This window comes from Rhinolophus sinicus, chromosome 14 (genome assembly GCF_057876585.1).
Source record: "Rhinolophus sinicus isolate RSI-liver-muscle chromosome 14, RSI-T2T, whole genome shotgun sequence".
NCBI classification, from domain to species: Eukaryota; Metazoa; Chordata; class Mammalia; order Chiroptera; family Rhinolophidae; genus Rhinolophus; species Rhinolophus sinicus.
This window is the reverse complement of record NC_142514.1, coordinates 178517629-178535190: the sequence shown is the minus strand read 5'-3', so window position 1 is coordinate 178535190 and position 17562 is coordinate 178517629. Positions and strand designations below refer to the sequence as shown.

The 17562-nt window shown below is 44.3% G+C and overlaps 4 non-coding genes across 4 annotated transcripts; 3 read left to right on the top strand and 1 right to left on the bottom strand.

Moving 5' to 3' along the window:
* The first annotated feature begins 5238 nt into the window (after nucleotides 1-5238).
* On the top strand, nucleotides 5239-5311 carry TRNAK-UUU (transfer RNA lysine (anticodon UUU)). Its single transcript has one exon. It is a non-coding gene; the product is annotated as a tRNA-Lys (tRNA).
* A 2236-nt stretch (nucleotides 5312-7547) lies between these two features.
* Nucleotides 7548-7620, top strand: TRNAF-GAA (transfer RNA phenylalanine (anticodon GAA)). The gene has a single exon. It is a non-coding gene; the product is annotated as a tRNA-Phe (tRNA).
* Nucleotides 7621-11865: 4245 nt separating this feature from the next.
* Nucleotides 11866-11953, bottom strand: TRNAR-UCU (transfer RNA arginine (anticodon UCU)). The gene is given in 2 exon segments: nucleotides 11866-11901; nucleotides 11917-11953. It is a non-coding gene; the product is annotated as a tRNA-Arg (tRNA).
* Nucleotides 11954-12219: 266 nt separating this feature from the next.
* TRNAV-UAC (transfer RNA valine (anticodon UAC)) lies at nucleotides 12220-12292 on the top strand. The gene has a single exon. It is a non-coding gene; the product is annotated as a tRNA-Val (tRNA).
* Nucleotides 12293-17562: the final 5270 nt, after the last annotated feature.

Genomic DNA, 17562 nt, shown 5'->3' with positions numbered 1-17562 from the left:
CTTTTAACATACACATACAATATTTATGTATACCTCTTCTGGAGGTAACAATGAAAGTCCACATTTGAAGCCTGTACAAATAGTCTTGCTGTCCTCTTCCATGCATTTCTTGAGTCCATTTTGACACTATCTGAAAAATTCAAAATGTTCATATCTTTGACCTTGGAAAATCTGCCTTCTCACAAGAAAAACAAATAAGTACAAAAGGATAGTCATTGCAATATTTTTTTAAATAATGAAAACTAGGGGAAAATATCAAAGTGTCCATCATTAGGAATCTGATTAAATGGACTGTTATATCCATAAAACCCCATACTGCGCATAGGTTAAAAAGAATGAAATAGGTCTACATAACTGACAGGAAAAGAAGTCCATGATTGTCCATGATTTATTTTTAAATGAGAAAAGCAGATTGCAGGGCAGTTAAAAAATAAACTGAGAAAAGTAAAATTAGTTATCATTTCTAGCTTATAAACTGTGGCAATGTCTCATCACTTCCATAGTATTTATTGAATGCCTACTTCCCGCTGAACCTCTGAACTGACCTATTTTGTAATGAAACAAATATTAACTCACTACAGATATATGGAAAAAGTTTGCCCCACACCCCAAGAGTTGCTGAAATAGCTCAGTTGGGAGAGCCTTAGGCTGAAGATATAAAGGCCTCCGGTTTGTTCCCGGGTTTTGGCCGCAGTTTTAGGTGCCACCACCAACTGCCCTTTCAACCGGCCGAAACAAGCCTCTTTACTATAAAATCATGTCGCCACCCTGTGGACATAGCATTGCCACTCACAAGTGGTTGGTAACGTGTTGACACGGTGGACCGATCTCTTTTTTTTCCCCTCTGGGTGGGAGAAAACTGAAAACCGAAAAGGGATTTTTGTTGTTGCTTTTAAACTGTTTCGTGTAAAGTCAGTATCCCTTCCTGGATCTTGTGTCTGGGTGACACAACTCGCCGCTCACTTTTTTCTAGATCCTCTCAGTCCTTCTTTCCTGTTTCCGAGTCCACGTTAGGGGCTCAGGGCTACACGGCCTCCCTCCGCCCGCTTCCACCTGGGGTGGGCGCGGACTCGCCTGGGGTGGTGACAGCCTGGGCCCCCCTCTCCACCAAAGAAATCCTCGATTTCGGCCGGGTCCAGCTGGTTTAACAATAACAAGGATTTGGGACAGCTTTTGGTGGTTGTGGGGGTGAGAGTTGAAAGCCCTTTCTGGTTTATGACGAATATATTTTTAGTATATATGTCTCAAATGTTGCACGGAACATACAAATTATATATTCATTGTTTCTCTGAAATTCTAATTTAACTGTATTTTTATTTGCTAAATAGCAAACCACTACTGTTCATGGTGTCCTCCAACCGCTCTGAACTCGATGCACCCCTTCTTACCCCCCACCCCCACCTGGGACAAAGATACTCAGAAACTCCACTCAGGACCAACTGGATTTCACAGGGGAGCAGTAGTTTTTTATTCTTACCATCTGTCGGTTTCCAAAACGCGCATTTACATACATCAGCTGATTTGTTCTCATCACCACTGGACAAGATGACAAGACCATGGGGGAATCCCCAGGAAACCCCTGGAATCAGTCATCCTGAAGGAAGGCCTGGTTGTGACCCCGGTAGTAGAGCCCTGGCAACTTTCAGGCCTCACCTTTCCTTGACCTATAGTTTTGTTTTGTTTTTGTTTATTTTGTTTTGTTTTACCACCTTTCAGAGGCATTGTTTGAGAGAAAAGAGTCAACATTGTTTCATATTCTCTTCCTTGACTTAGTACATTCATTGGGCAAAGGGCCCTGTGCCTGGCTTTCTAGCTTCCTATAGACAATTTGACCCTTTTTTGGAGGGTGAGTGAGAAATCATGCTCTTAATATTGATGTAGTCAGATTTGGCCAGGTACTAAAAATGACTGTTGGTGGTGACGCAGTGGATGAGGTGGTGATCTCCTTGACCTATAGTTTAACAATAATAAATCATCCCCCTGCGGCTTGAGCTCGGAAGGTCCCCTGTTCCAGTTCCCTGCTTCAGTAAATTACCCTGAAATTTATGATTAATACCCTTGGGCTTTATTGATCAGGATCTCTCTGGTCTAGCTTTCTTTCCAGGCTCCTCCCATCATTGTTCTTTAGTTGCTGACATCACTGGAGAACCACATTGCCAGAGGGAAGGCTCTGTGCAGACCTCTGGAAACGTCACAGAAGCCTCTGGAGGAATGCCCACATTTTCCCTTAAATACCCTAAGCCAGTCTGAGAATGTTCAGGCAGTTTTTGAAGGTGTTACCCTGCTGCCTTCTCAGATCACCGGTACTCTGACAATAATGCTTATCCTATTCCTATAGCTCAACTCTGGTGTCTGTATATTGGCTGAGTGGCACAGGCAGCATGAGCCCTGGACTCTGTTGCCCTCTAGTTTCAATCCCACCTGTCCCCAGGCTTCCAGAGTTGTCCACACTGGTCGGGAATGGTGATACAGGAGAAGAAAACTTGGAGACTCTGGACTGCATCCTAACTAAAAAAAAAGCAAACAAACAAAAAACAACCTTGTTAAGATTATGAGCCACTCCACTCAAGGTACATGCAATGGAACACATGCCTAGGGAATGCCTTCTCTCCACCTCCAGGCCAGGTTGGGCCTGGAGGTGGTGGTGGGGAAGGGAAGGCATGAGATCCAGTCCTCACATTCTAAAAATGTGGTATGGTGAAAGGCAAAATGGAGAAACATTGCTTTTGGACCCATCATATACCCTCCCTTTTCTGTTAATCTGTGCCAAGATGCTAGCTGATGAGGGGCTCCATCCCCTAAATCTTTGGGTTCTTGGGTGGAAGGATGCATTTTGATAAGGGACTCTTGAAAAACCCACTGGTACCGTGCTAAGGGTCCAGCTGCCTGCCGCTTGAGAAAGTTACAAATCGAGAGACAAGGTTGGTGGAAAGAAAAGCAGGTTTATTCAGTATGCTGGCACTCTGGGCGGATGGCAGACTCCTGTCCAAAGACCATCTCCCTGTTCCTAGACTGGTCAAAAGGTTTGTAAGTACACAAGAAGAACAAAGGAGAGGGGGAGTCGGTCAGGCAGGTCCCAGGGCTGACATCGCTTTCTGGGGTCTGGTCTGTTTTAAGATAATGTTATCTATGAACTCCGCCACTACAGCCTGGGACTTTATGCGTTACCAGTGAAAATTGCAGGTACAGTAGTTGCAAAATGGATTCCAGTGTCCTGGCACCTGAGGATTAAGAAATGGCTCTTTTCAGGTTTGGATTCTGCTAACTAAATGGATTAGCGAGGTATATGTAGCCTTAAGAAAGAGAATGAACAAAACACAGTTCTTAAGTCCATCAGTGGGGGGAGAAACAATGAGAAAATAGCTGAATATCAAGGTGGATCTAACTGCAAACTAGCTAGGTCTAACTACCATATTGATTCCCCGAAATTCACCCTTACACAATGATGATCAAAGGGAAAAAAAACAAAATGGTTGATTAAGAGATTAGGCAGTTCAAACTAGGCACGATGTATGTCAGCATGTATGGTGGTGAATTTTGTGTGTCCATTTGTCAAGCCATGGTGCCCAGTTATTGGTTCAAACACCAGTCAAGATGGTGTTGTCAATGTGCCTTTTAGATCTAATTAACTTTTAAATCAGTAGACCTTGAGTAAAGCAGATTACCCTCCATAATGTGGGTGGATCTTATCCAATCATCTGAAGGTTTAAGAACAAAGACTAGGGCTTCCTGATGAAGAGGAAATTCTCAAGACTGTAACCTACAAAACCTGCCTAACTCTCCAGCTTGCTGCCTTGCTAAAGTTAGACTCAAGTCTGCAACATCAACTCTTAACCTGAATTTCCAGCTGTTGCCCTACGCAAAAGATTTGACTTGCCAGCCCCCACCATCCAGTTTCTTTATCTATCTATCTATCTATCTATCTATCTATCTATCTATCTATCTATCTATCTATCTATCTATCTCTATCTATCTATCTCTGACAGCGTGTTTTAAAGTGTTGCATACAGGTAAGAGAGATGGGTGAGATTGTTATTATTGCTCACCAGGGAAAAGTGCACTGAGCAAAGGTCAACTACCTTGGGACCATGAAGGTGGGTGGCATACTCTTAGGAAATGTTGGGCCTTTGCCGTGAAAGAGTGAACATTTCCCAGATTCCAGCCTGAAGAGAAAAGGGGCAATCCCTGTGGAAAGTACCTAAGATACCAGGAAGAAGCTCCGAGAAGACAGGGTGTCTCTGCTTGAATCACCATTCTTGCCTGCCTGGCATACTCCTATCTTTCAAGGCACAGTACTAATGCCTGTTTGTTTGTTTTTTTTCCTGCCAGGTTCTACTCTGCCCGCCTTCTAGTCGTTCATCTGTGTTACCAAATCACTTGAATGTCTCTGTATTAAAGCGTTGGCTACAGGGCTCTCAAAGGTTTGCTGCTCACACCCTTGCCTGCTCCACCTACAGATCGACAGTGCCGGGGAGAAGGTCAGGAGCTTCCCAGGGAGGGTGACAGTTAGGCTGAGTTCTCAAAGGTGCTTGGGAAGGACGACAGGGAAGAAGTGATAGGGAGGTGGCCTTACAGTTAGAGGGCAAAGGCCCAGAGGATTGAAAGGGCTTGTACCAGCGACAAGTAGGGAAAGTGGCTTCAGCCAGCTAAGAGCGGTGTGAGCGCGCGTGCGCCGAGGCGGGGCCGGTGGGGGCGGGGCTGGCGAGGGGCTAGGGGTGCAGAGCGCTCTAGGAGCCCGAGCCAGTGGTGGTTGCTATCGCTTCTGGGCGAGAGCGGAGGTGGTCTCTTCCAGCGAATGTGCTCCGCGCTCCTTCTTGAGGTGGGCACCTGGAATGGGGAATAGAGACTGCGAAGTGGTGCTTTCGGAAGAAAGGGCAGCTTGATGCCATTAACACTGAACGGTGGTCGCCGACCCGGTGTGCTTTTGGTTTGGGACAAAGAAACGCACAGCGGTGATGACTGGGAGCAGGCGGCTTCTCCCTTCGCAGAGTTTGGCAGAACTTGGATTCACGTTTGCCAAGGGATCTCTAAATGAAACGGGGCGTGTTTTATTTTATTTCATAAATCTGCAGGTGCCAAAGAACGACTCACTACCGTCCTCCCAGACTCCTCGGATTGGAACCCGATTGAATCACACCACGCAGAGGAAACCGGGAACTCGCCCAATAAAATATCCGTTATCTTGCGGCGCAAAGGATCACACAGTCTTCATTGATTCAAATGCACCTCCCCCTGCGAGCCCGGATAGCTCAGTCGGTAGAGCATCAGACTTTTAATCTGAGGGTCCAGGGTTCAAGTCCCTGTTCGGGCGGAGCTTTTTTTCCCCCCTTTTTCAGTTTAATTAAAAAAATTAGGCCCAGCTTTAGGGCGCTACCCTTTTCAGCTGGTTACCTTTAAAGAAAGGAGTAAAATCCTGGCGCTTGTATGCTTCCTGTCCAACCGCTTTCCGGGGAAAAGACGGGGCTCTCCACGAGGACTGATACCACGGTCCTTTGTGCAAAGCTCTCCGGAAAAGGCTGCAAGTGGCTCAGGAACTAAGTAGGCTGATTTATTCTGCAACCACCGGCCCGCCTGCGGGGTCGAAACTATAGCCTGTAATTAGGGGAGGGGAATAGAGACACCTTCAGGAAGTCCCCGGGTCCTCCTAACCCCTGTGTCCGCCCTTTCGCTCTCTGTCTGCGGCTACTGAGAGCTCTTCCTCCGGCTAGGTGCCTGCAGAATATGACACGGATCCTGCACCTTTGCACCCCACCTTCCTACGCTTCTAGAGAATATTTCTGCACTCTGAAAAGGAAGAGATGACCAGCTAGAACCCGAGCCACCAAACAGAACCCACTCCCCCTCTAAACGAGGTCAAATCTCTCCCCCTCCCCCCAAAGTGTGACCCTGAATACTCTCAAAGGAGTTGAGGTTGAGATGGCAGCTTCTGTTGGTGGTGTGGGGGAAGGGGATACGTATCGGGGAAAGTCCATCCAAGGGATGAGACAAGTCCCAAGGTTCAGAAAGCAAACAAAAAAAAGTTCCCGAGTACAAATTAATAAAGGAAACATTCGGCTCCTGAGAGGTTTTGAGAAAGTTGGGTTGTGGACATCAAGAAGCTGGGTTCCCCAAGACTAATTTTCCCTGTGAAGTGAAGGGACCATTCTTTCTTAGCTAGAGATTGAGCCTTCCTTCTTCCTTGCTTCTGCCAGGCAACAGAAGAAAGTGGGTCTTGATCTCCCCATTAATAGTATGGGGGTGTGGGCTGATGCCCTTCTAGCTGAGGGACTATGGTACCCAGGGGATCCTGGTGAGTGGGGCAAGGCCAAGATGGATGTAGTACTCAAGTGGGTGGCAGGGCCCCCATCGTCCTTGTAGGAATGTCTTGCTCTGGGCCCACACAGACCCACAATTACCCCACCCTCTCCCGAGGGCAGTTTCCTCATCAGGAGAAAGGGAATAGTACTAACAGCATCCATCTCATAAACTTGTGGTGATTAAATAAAATAACATACATGTACTTAATAGATTCTTTGCCTAAAAGTAAGATTTCCATACATTGTAGCTATTATTATTAAATAACTTTCTAGGCTGTGAAGGAAACATACAGATTGAAACAGGTAAGGAACCATTTCAAAGAAATGTATTCCCAATATGTCCAAGATCATAAGCCCATATTCGTGGGACTTGTGTTGGTTGGTATATATGCTCAAGGGACAGCCAAGGGTCACTGATCCAAGGATGAGTGGGCTGGTTCGTTCAGACCGGCTTCTTTCTTGAAGAAAGTGAAGCATTCCAGGGATGGAAACAATATTTAAGTTCTGGCAAACAGTCTAACTTTTCTTCTTCCTGAAGGAGTCCCTTAGAAAGTGATCAAGTACACTTTTGACAACCTTGAAAAGTGAGTTTCTTTGCTCCGTTTTCTGATTGAATGACAAAAGAACCGGCACGGGCAAGAAGAGGACAGTGTGGAGAGCATCGAGGCCTCCTAGCTCTTCTTCCTCTCTAGTGGTTCACTTCCACTCCATCTATGGTTTTCACCCTTTTGTGAAAAGTGAGAAAAAAACTAGCCTGTCTCCCCCAAGACCTTTCCAGCTTTGGAGCTGGATATGTAGCTCTGGTTCAATGCTGGATGATTTGGGACAAATTAGTTATTTCATTTAAAAATAGTCATATTGTCATATCAAGCTGGCCGCGGCGGGGGTGGGAGGTGGGGGGGACGGATTGAATGCGACCACGTGGATCATGTGCTGGGCCCACAGTAGGAACATGTAGTAAGTGGTTGTCTTTATTCTTATTAGGCCCCTGGGAGAGGTACAGAAAAGAATTAGGAAGACAAAAAAAGATAACCTGGGACAAGGCAGAACGCGAAATTCTCCTCACATGGCAGGAATTTTCTCATTCACGGCCCAAATCGCAGGGCTAAACACAATGCTATTTGGAAGGTGAAATTAAGAATTAAGAAAGTGGAGAATACAAAAAAAAAAAAAAAAAAAAAATGGAGGCTACGTCTTTTTTCCCCTCTTCTTTTAAATTGCCTTAACAGCCTAGAAAGCAGTCTCCATCTCGCCGAAATAGCTCAGTTGGGAGAGCGTTAGACTGAAGATCTAAAGGTCCCTGGTTCGATCCCGGGTTTCGGCAGAGGTTTTGCTGACTCCATTCCTTTCCTTATACTAGTACATATAGCTTCTCTTGGCTCCCCTCCTTCCCCATTCCCACTGTACGCTTGTACCTGCATCACCTACAGTCAACATCTTAGTGGGCACGTGACGACAGTGTTTAATACAGCACTATGAGGAGAAAGATCTTAAATCTCTAAAGGAAATCATAGATCATGTAACGATTGTCACCCGTCCCGTAATCACTCCATCTAGATAGACTACTGGATATTAGGTTGTAACGTGTGGCGTGAGATTTCCTAGCGTGGCGGCCAATACGTCTGGGTTACAAGCAGAAGATCTTGGGTTCGGTTCCCAAAGTAGTCTCACCCGCGACAGACGTAATAACGTCTGTCTGTCTATCCAGCAGAGACTCCAAGGCCAGGGACCCGCTGGCGCGTTGAAAATCTGCTGACGGATGGTTCCCAGCTGGGGGCGTTGATTTACAAGCACGTGTCTCGGTTTGAGATATTTCTTGGAAGCTCCGTTTTCTCACCGCGGTTTTAATAAAATGTCTGAGCTGCACAATTACTGCATTACTGTCATGACTCTGATGACAGGTGTACCATTTTCTTGGTTATGCGTTTATGGACGTTTTGGGTTTTTTTATTTTTTATTTTATTTTTTCTCTTTCTCTTTTCTTGTCGTGTTTATTGATGTTTTGAATAGAAAAGTAATACATGTTAGTTTTAAGGAAAAAATATCCGAAAACAGAGTAGCATAGGAAGATTGAAAGAGAAAGGAAGCGGTGGTTACTCAAGCACTTTCCTCACCTTCCACCTTTTCAAATCCACGGGAGATCCGGGTTACCAGCTCCTTGAGAGCGGAACCCTTGTGCGTTTTGCATAATCTCACACCTGCAGAGTGAGAGTGGTCTTGACACTTAAATTTATTTCGCAACTTAAAAAACCTTCACCTGAGCAGAGACTCGAACCCGCAACACTCAGATTGAGAGACTGCTACTCTACCCTCTGAGCTAACCCAACTCACAAAAACTGGCTTTTCTTGCGCCAACCCGTAGTAAATAGGCCAAGTGGCCGATTATTCCCTGAGGTGAAAGTGCAAAATCAAGGTCGAGCAGGTGTTTGGTAGAATGGTCTTTATTTCTCCTTTTTTTTTTTTTGCCGCATCCACATCCCGCCCCCGGGCAGCGTCCCAAGCCCCGCTGTCCTAAAGGGAACAGACGGTTTACGAGGAATTCTCCGCATTAAGATTTTAGCGGGCCTCTGGTGAGTAGCGGGATTTCTAATCCCAATCTTGGTCTTTGAAGAGCCCCGGAGCGTCTTGTGGGTGGGGAGCATTACAAATAATTGATTAAGTTTCAATCATCACCCATTTGAGGGTGGGAAGCCGGCCCCGGCCGACGCCAGAAGTCAGGGGCCTCCAAGTCTTCCAGCGGCTGGTGATGCCTAACTGAGATGTGCATGGTGACTGCGCCACTGAAGGCATGCAAAGAGAATCCTGAGCAAACGCGACAGGACGTTCTCTAGGGACTCTGAACTTTTTCCTGAAGCTTCTATTTGGAAGGTTTTGATCAGGCAAGCTACAGGCTGGATTTTATGTTTTCAGGAGTCCTGTTAACCTGGGTAGCTGTGTCCTGTACATAATGGATGAGTCAGCTTTTTCATTCGTCCTGCTCCTTCATTTCCATGTCATCCCCTTGAGGCATTGGAAGAGAGAGACCTCTTGAAAGGAAGAGAGTCCTATGGGGCGGAGCCTCACAACCATTCCAGCCCTTCTGGAGTTCAGGACCCCGCTATATAGGGGAACCACGAGCTGGGCATTCTTTTATGAAGACATGTATTGGGAAGTATGAGCAAAGTTTAAAAAGTGATCCGTTATGGAAAGATATCCATGTTACGTTAAGCAAAAAACAAAACAAGGTGCTAAACAATATGTATGATAGAACATGCATGAAAAATTGAAAGAATATGTATATAAATCCTTAAATTATGTATATTTGTACATTTGGCATTTGCATATATATCAGAGATGTTTGAGGATAGAAAAAAACCTGATAAACATTTTGAGGAATGATGGTGAAGTGCGAGAGGAGGATCTTATCATTTCCTTAGCTATTATACATCTGTATTATTGAATTTTAAAAAAAGCATGTATTTTTTTGTAATAAATTACATGAAGAACAAAAACTGATATGGTGTGTTAAATTATTCCACCCTCTGGTATCGCATATCCTGTGTTTTCTACAGATCCCAGCAGAGAAGGTTATAAAAGCACAAATTTCCTTCCCAGCACGCCTCAGTGGTTTTGGAGGAGAGTTGCTGGTATTGAAAAATCACAAATTACTTAGGTACGATTTCACAAATGAAGATGTGGAACCCTAAAAATCAGATGACAAGTCTGGGCTCAATGGAGAACACTAAACCAAGCTGTGCCCGCCCCAAAGGAACCTCCTGTACCATGAGGTCAAACCTGGGGGGAGTTAGTGAGCCTTTAGCCTAACCTCAGCTCTTTACAACAGAGCTGGGGTCACATTGGCTGCCGAGTGGAGCTGCAGTGAGCAGAAACACCTGTTTCCTGTTCTCCTAGGACAGACTAGATTGACAGGCACCACACAGAAGAAAAGTCAAATTATATATAATCAAAAGTTAATAGTATGGCACAGGGCCTGCTTGGTATAAAGAGAGTTAACCAGAGATGTTTGTATTTCATTTAACACAACCATAGTGCTTTCATTTCTGTCCTCCCCCCACCCTCATCTTGACTTGCCACGTTATCCCACTTTCTAAGTTCCTTTGGTTTGGGAAGTTCCTGCTTACCTGTAAAGATAGGAATCTGGGACTAGTCCCAGAGATTCCTGCTTGATCCTCTTCAGATGGAGTTAGTTACTGGGGGCTCTGAGCCTGTCTCTGCACCCACTATAACCAATCTTGAACACCTGTTTAATTGGTCTGTCCTCTAGAATGTTTCTGCTTTGAAGACAGAAACTCCCTGTATATCCCCAATGCCTGGGTCAGCGGCCAGCACAAAGCTGTTGCTGAATGAATAAATGGAGAGTTGAAAGAGGGCCGTAGATCTGGGAAGGCTTTTAGTGGAAAACATAGGGCAGAATTGGTCCTTGAAAGTTTTTGTTTGGGAAAAGGAAAGAACATTCCGGTTAAGGTGAATGATTTCCATCATCAAATGGAATAAATTTGTCCTGAGAAAGTTCTATGCCACTCAATCGTGCCACCCCCTTTTATTTTCTTTATAGAGCTTATCTCTGAAATTCTATTTATTTGCTTGTTTAGAAAGATGTCTTCCCTCTGCCACTCTGGAAGTGTCACTAGGCGGTAGCTTTCTTGGTTAGGACCTTGTCTTTTTTGTTGCTATTCTTTGTTTGGTTTTACATAAAAATTAAAAAAATTTTTGCAGTCCCACAATCCCAGGATATAGAATACTATTTGACCCATAGGATCTTAAGAGATAACTGTTGACTAATTTCAGAGTGAACGTTTCTACTGCACAATGTGCCCCCTGTGCCCCCCATCCCAGTGCCCCTTCCCCACAATGTAGTATCGTTTTATGCAGACCTTTTCTTTGTAATATTTTCCAAACCATCAATTCTGAAGTTGTTGCTGTACTTTCCATGTCTGGCAAAAAGTCATTAACTTGCAGATTTCATTGCCATTTTAAACATTCAGGTTCTTTTTGCCACTCTCATCTGGCCGCCTACGGTTGCAAGATAGAGACCCAAACACTTCACCATGGTTACATCTTCAGGCATTTGGAACCAACTGTTCCGTTACTGCTTGGAAAAGCAAGGGGAACCCCTCCCAGAAGTGGGATGCAAACCTACCAGGTATGAATGTACTGGATCGTAAATTCAACACTGTAACCACTCAGCTATTCTGATACTTGACATGTCCAACCTTATTTCCCAAAAACCTGAGCACTACTGAGCTACTGAAAAGTTTCAGAACAATTAAAAATTTTTATTCCTGATGCAAAAGAACAATACTGTATAGGAACAAAGCATTATTCCGTAGTATTTATCACATTCTGCTAATTTCTTCATCTCCAGTTACCAGAAACTCTGGAGCCACGTGAAAGTGATTGAGAATATTCATGTAACGGTATTCTTCACACCTTTCCAAGTGAGAACAACGGCCTGGAATAAGATTCTTTCCTTTTCATAGTGGGCAAATCGGATCGGAAATTTTAAATACGTTTTTCTTTTTCTTTTTACTTCCTTCCATTCTTTTTTCCCCCTCAATCAAAACAAAAGCGACTCTGGTGGGACTCGAACCCACAACCTTTGAATACCTCTGGTTTAGTCTAGAAGTCCAATGCGCTATCCATTGCGCCACAGAGCCACGTGTTCGCAGTTTTTCCTGCGCTACTTACATCAATGCAGGAACGGTGTCTGTCCAGTGGATCAGGTCATTCTTTCTCCGAGAAACTATGTTGCCCGTATAGCCAAAGAGAAGCGTGGATCGAAGTGCGCTTGAGAATCTGAAATTCTTTTGAAAGTTTCTGTCGGTGAGTGAGCATCGGGGATCAATTCTCAGCTATTCTAAATCGGAAAGAAAAACAGTCTTTATGCAGAGATACCGTTTTCTGAAAAAGATTTTAAACATGTGGTTCCATAGTGTAGCGGTTAGCACGTCTGCTTTACACGCAGAAGGTCCTGGGTTCGAGCCCCAGTGGAGCCAGAAGACAGTGACGTTTTCTCAGAGCGACGTTAAGCCTCGTAGGGGATGTGGTTTGCTTTTGCCACCCAGATCTTGCGTTTTGCTTCGGGAAGCGGGGGCACTGCGGTTTGGACCCGGGCTCCGCGCTGTGCCAGCGGTGCCAGTCCCACTTGCTTGCCCGCCCTCCCAGATTGGTCGCTGAGGCTGCCCCTGTGTGGAGCCCCTCGGGAGGTGCAGGCAGCCCCCCCGACTCCCGGGAGGTGCAGGGTCCCCGCGCACGGCCGCGCCTGCGCCCTTCCGACTGCTCAAGCTGCTCGCGGGCTGGTGCTACGGGGTGCGTCCTGGGCCCTCCTCCTGCTCCTTCCTAAACTCTGCTTGGGGCTATTTTTACTAAAAGATGCTGCCCCCACTTAGTTGAGGAATATCCCGAAGTCTACCTCACTCCTTTGTTGATTAACTCCAAGTCCACTGACCTCGTACTTTATTTAAATTAAAAATACCTCTCCCCTTCTCGTTATCACCTTTACAGAACGGTTACTCCCAGTCCCAGACGGTTTGGATGCAACTTCTGCAAAGCTTTCCCGCCTTCAGCCTCAGCATCAGTAGAACTGGAAACGCCTCCCAGCCCCCATTCAGTTTTGTGGTGTTAAGACCCATGAAGTCAGGGCACCTTGTTCATTTTTCTATCTTCCCCTGCCGCACCCCTAGGTACTGTTAAAGGCAAATTTTTTCCAACACTTGTTGAAATGGTAAGGAAGACTTTACACAGGACTGTTGCAATAAGTGTCCAGACTATTGCAATAGAGGAGATAGACTGGGCTCAAATCTGAATGCAGTGAAGTCAGCTGGGGATTTATAGCCAAGGAGCAGAGAGCAGAGTTAGGGAGGCGGGGTCAGATGGCAACATCTAAGAACAGATGTCACGGTAGTGGATTCTTGCGATACCATACCGACTTAACAGGATTCTTGGTGAAGGCAGGCAGGGTGATCAAATTCAACGGTGGGGAATAAGGAATTTGATGTCTATCAAAGGTGATTAGATGCCAAGGGTAGGGAGACTCTTTCTAACTGACTTCATAGGATCCTTGCTAAAACTGGGTAATGCAGGCTGAAGACAGGATGCGAGCCAAGGTCGAGGCCTAGTGGAGCAGAGGGCTCAGAGGAAACTGACTCAAGTTTGGTCAAGGACAGAGTCTCAGTGAGTACCCCACCCAGTTCCTACTCTGTAATAGGCACATGATTCGTGCGTATTGAATTTAATGTATGAAAAAAGGTCTTTTTAAATAGTGGTATTTAAAATTTTTGATCTCCTTGTGAAGAAAATTGAATCCAATCTCTTTTGTATTAATTGAATGATATCCAGGAAAGAGAAAGATCAGGCTTTTTGGAGTTCATCTTTCAAGGTTTACAAACAGCACACACTTTGCAGGGGAAAGGGGAATGTCTTGCCAGAGATTTTATATTTTAAGCTTCAAAAGGGCAAGGTTTATCATAGACCAAAATGTAAAACCTGAAACTACCAGATATTTCTTCTAGAAGAAGATATAGGAGAAAACCTTTGAGATCATTGGTTAGGCAAAAATTTCTTAAATACGATGCAAAAAAAAAAAAAAAAAAAAAAGTAGTAAATTTGACTTCATCAAAATTAAAATCTTCTACTCTTCTAAAGACACTCTTAAAGGAAAAGACAAGTCCCAGATTACTAGGAGAAAAATATTTGCAAAAGGCTTCTCTAATAAAAGTCTTGTATGTTGAATTTATTTTATTTTATTTTTTAAAAACCTCTTATGGTGTAATAGCAACAAACAACCTAGTTAAAAAAGGGGGGCACAGATCTGAACAGAAGATATACCAAAGAAGATACAAAGATGGCAAATAAGCACATACAAAGATACTCAACATTATTAATCATTAGGAAAAGGCACACTAAAATCACAATAAAATACCACTACATACATTTTCTAACGTACCTGTTAAATAACAAAAGCATAAAACCAATAATACCAAGTGCTGACAGGCGCGAGGAACAACTAGAACTCCCATATATTGCTTGTGGGAATGCAAATGGTATAGCCACTTAGGAAAAGAGTTTAGAAGTTTCTTATAAGAGTAAATTCTTACCGTAGATGCAACAATCCTACTTCTACCCAAGAGAAATGAAAGCACATATTTACACAAAGACTTATATGTAAATGTTTATACCAAGTCTGGTCATAATCTCCCCAAATTGGAAACAATCCAAGTGTCACTCTTTGGTACCGCTTTAATAACTTGCCCTGCTTCACCAACCTACCTCTGAGCTTTGGGTCTTCAGGAACTACCTTCCCTTTAACAAGTTGCAAGTTGTGTGTAGAAATCACTGTTTTAAAATGGTTTGGTGCAAATTTTCATTTCCTTAGCAAAGGTGCATGTTTCCTTTGACTTCAGTTGTTTCTCAAAGGCACATGGTTTTATTATGTGATTTCTCAGGGCCATGAGGTTGGTTCAACACATGGTGCTCATGAAGGTGTGAAGGCCCTTGGTCCTTGGGGGCCTCACCTTCCCCTACTTCCTTAGACTTTTAGATTGGTTGGAATCATCTGGTTTATTCATAGAGGCCCACAGGCTTTCAGGATCCAGGACATGGCTCCTTTTGGTGGCTGTTACATGTTTCCTGAATGTTGACATTGGACAGATCTAGGAAAGGTGCTGGAACAGAGCACGAGGCATGCTTCTGCATATTAAGGGGATTGAGGGCATGATAACAAGAGAGTACGTCTTAGCCCAGTGTCCTTCAAACGTTTGTCACTAGAGCACATGCTAATAAATACATTTTATTTACATCAAGACTACTGTACTCATGTGTATATCTGAAATAAAGGTTTCAGGAAATAATACTTTTAAATACATTTGATGAGTTGTGTGCTTTTTCTATTCTACCTCAGACTATTCTGTTTCATTTTTAAGAATGCATATTCAGACCTACTAATGACATCACAATGCTTAGAGTTTTAGGATCTTCAGTTTGAAAACACTGACCTGGAGTAGCGTTTCTCAAAGTGTGGTGTTACACAGACCACCCACATCAGACGCACCGGAAGGGTGGGGGTGGGGGTGGGGTGCTGCTGGTTAAAAGTGGAGATTCCTGGTATCCATGAGAGAAATATTGAATCTACTAAAAATGGTGTCTGGGATATTGCATTTTGATTAAATCGCTAGGTGGTTCTTATGCCCACTGAGGTTTGGGAACCACTGGCTTGGCAGCATACGGGGTGCCCTAGCAGAGGTGTTTCTATCTCTGATCTGTGGAGTCCAAGGGGACTATACCAGAAGCACCCCAGGTAACCTCTACAGGCTGCTCCTCTTAATTTGTGTAAGAGTTCATGTGTAAAGAAAAAGATCTGAAATCTTTGGGAGAGAAAATGAACGTGAAATGGGTTTCGAGGCTTCATCTCTGGAAATCAAAATCTCAGTTAAGTTTTTAAATGTCTGTCAAAGGGAGAAACATGGAAAAAGAATAACTCTCTCTAGTGGTAAGGAAACATTACAAAACATTTTGCTCAGTAGACATGGCTCCTAATTCAAGAGGGGGTTCATTAGAAATACAATAGTCCCCCTTTATCCTCAGTTTTACTTTCTGCCACACTTTCAGTGACCTGTGGTCAACTGTAGTCTGAAAATATTAAATGGATAGTTCCAGAAATAAACAATTCATAAGTTTAAATTGTGTGCTGTTGTTCTAAGTAGTGTGATGAAATCTCATGCTAGTGTGGGAACAGAGTCCCAGAGAGCAGTTTCCAGACTCTCTGCCTCATGTGGAAAGGTGCTGTCTTGGTTAGTAGGTGGCCATCAGCTGCAACTAGTTGGCCATCAGCTGTAACCAGTTAGCCATTGGCCACTGATATAACTGCCATGGCTATGCTAGCAAGGGCGGATTGTTAGCAAGTTGCTTGGTTAGTTGGCAGAGAAGTGGATGGCGGATTGCAGCTAGCAAGGGGGGTTGGTTGGCAGAGGAGTGGACGGCAGGCTGCGGATCATGTGGCTCCTGCTTCCTGCGTCTCCAACCCAGCCGCCAGGGCGAATATAGTGGTATGACTCCCCTATCTATGGCTCCGTGGGTGTTCCTTTTTGACCTCACCATATCTTGCGTTCTTATGTGGGGAGCAGGACCAGAGTCCCCGCATGACACTACTCTTCTCCATCCTCTCCTGAACATGAATCATCCCTTCGCCCAGCGTCTCCATGCTGTAGACGTTCCCCGCCCGCTAGTCACATAGTTGCCATCTTGGTTATCAGATCTACTGTCACGGTATCGCAATACTTGTGTTGAAGTCTCCCTTATTTACTTCACAATGGCCCTACAGTGCAAGAGTAGTGATGCTGGCAATTCAGATATGCCACAAATAGGGTTTCCAGGTGGAAATTCCCACCCATTCTCAGGAATTTTTTTCTCTTTCCCATTCCCAAATCCCAAGACACAAACTGTTTTCTGTTCTCCACGATGAATCGTTTCCACAAAGTGACGGCCGATACTACCAACCACCTGCGTTCAAGGAGCTGATTTTCCCAATTTCCCGACCAACTTTTCTTGGGAATTCGGGAACGGAAAAGCGAAAAAATTCCTAAGAACGGGCGGTAATTCCCACCTGGAAACCCTAGTGATAAATACGGAAAATGTCTAAGAGATACATTGTGAGTAATACGTTTATTTCCCATTGTGGGTATTACTGGGTTTAAAGAGCTGCTTTTCCCTATTTTCTGACCAATTTTTCTTGGGATTCGGGAATGGGAAAGTGAAAAAAATTCCTGAAAATGGGTGGGAATTCCCACCTGGAAACCGTAGCTAAAAAGAAGCCTTAAAGTGCTTCCTAAAGTGAAACGGTGAAAGTTCTCAACTTAATAAGGAAAGGAAAAAAAAATTGTATGCTGAGGTTGCTAAGATCTATGGTAAGGATGACTTTTCTATCCATGAAATTGTGAAGGAAAAAGAAATTTGTGCTGGTGTTGCGGTCACACCTCAATACTGCAAAAATTACAGCCATAGCGTGTGATAAGTGCTTCGTTAAGATGGAAAAGTCATTCAATTTGTGGATGGAGGATGTGGACCGAAAACGTGCTCCAACAGATTACAACGTGTTGTGCTAGAAAGTGCTGAGCCTATGCAAAAACTTCAGACGGGATCTCCTGAAACGAGTGATGCCCAGCCATTACTACAAGTGAGGAATGTTTACACAGATTCAGGAGTAGGTTTGGCATTGTATCATCTCACATCGTCATCAGAAGAAGAAGGGTGAGTACAGTACAATAAGATA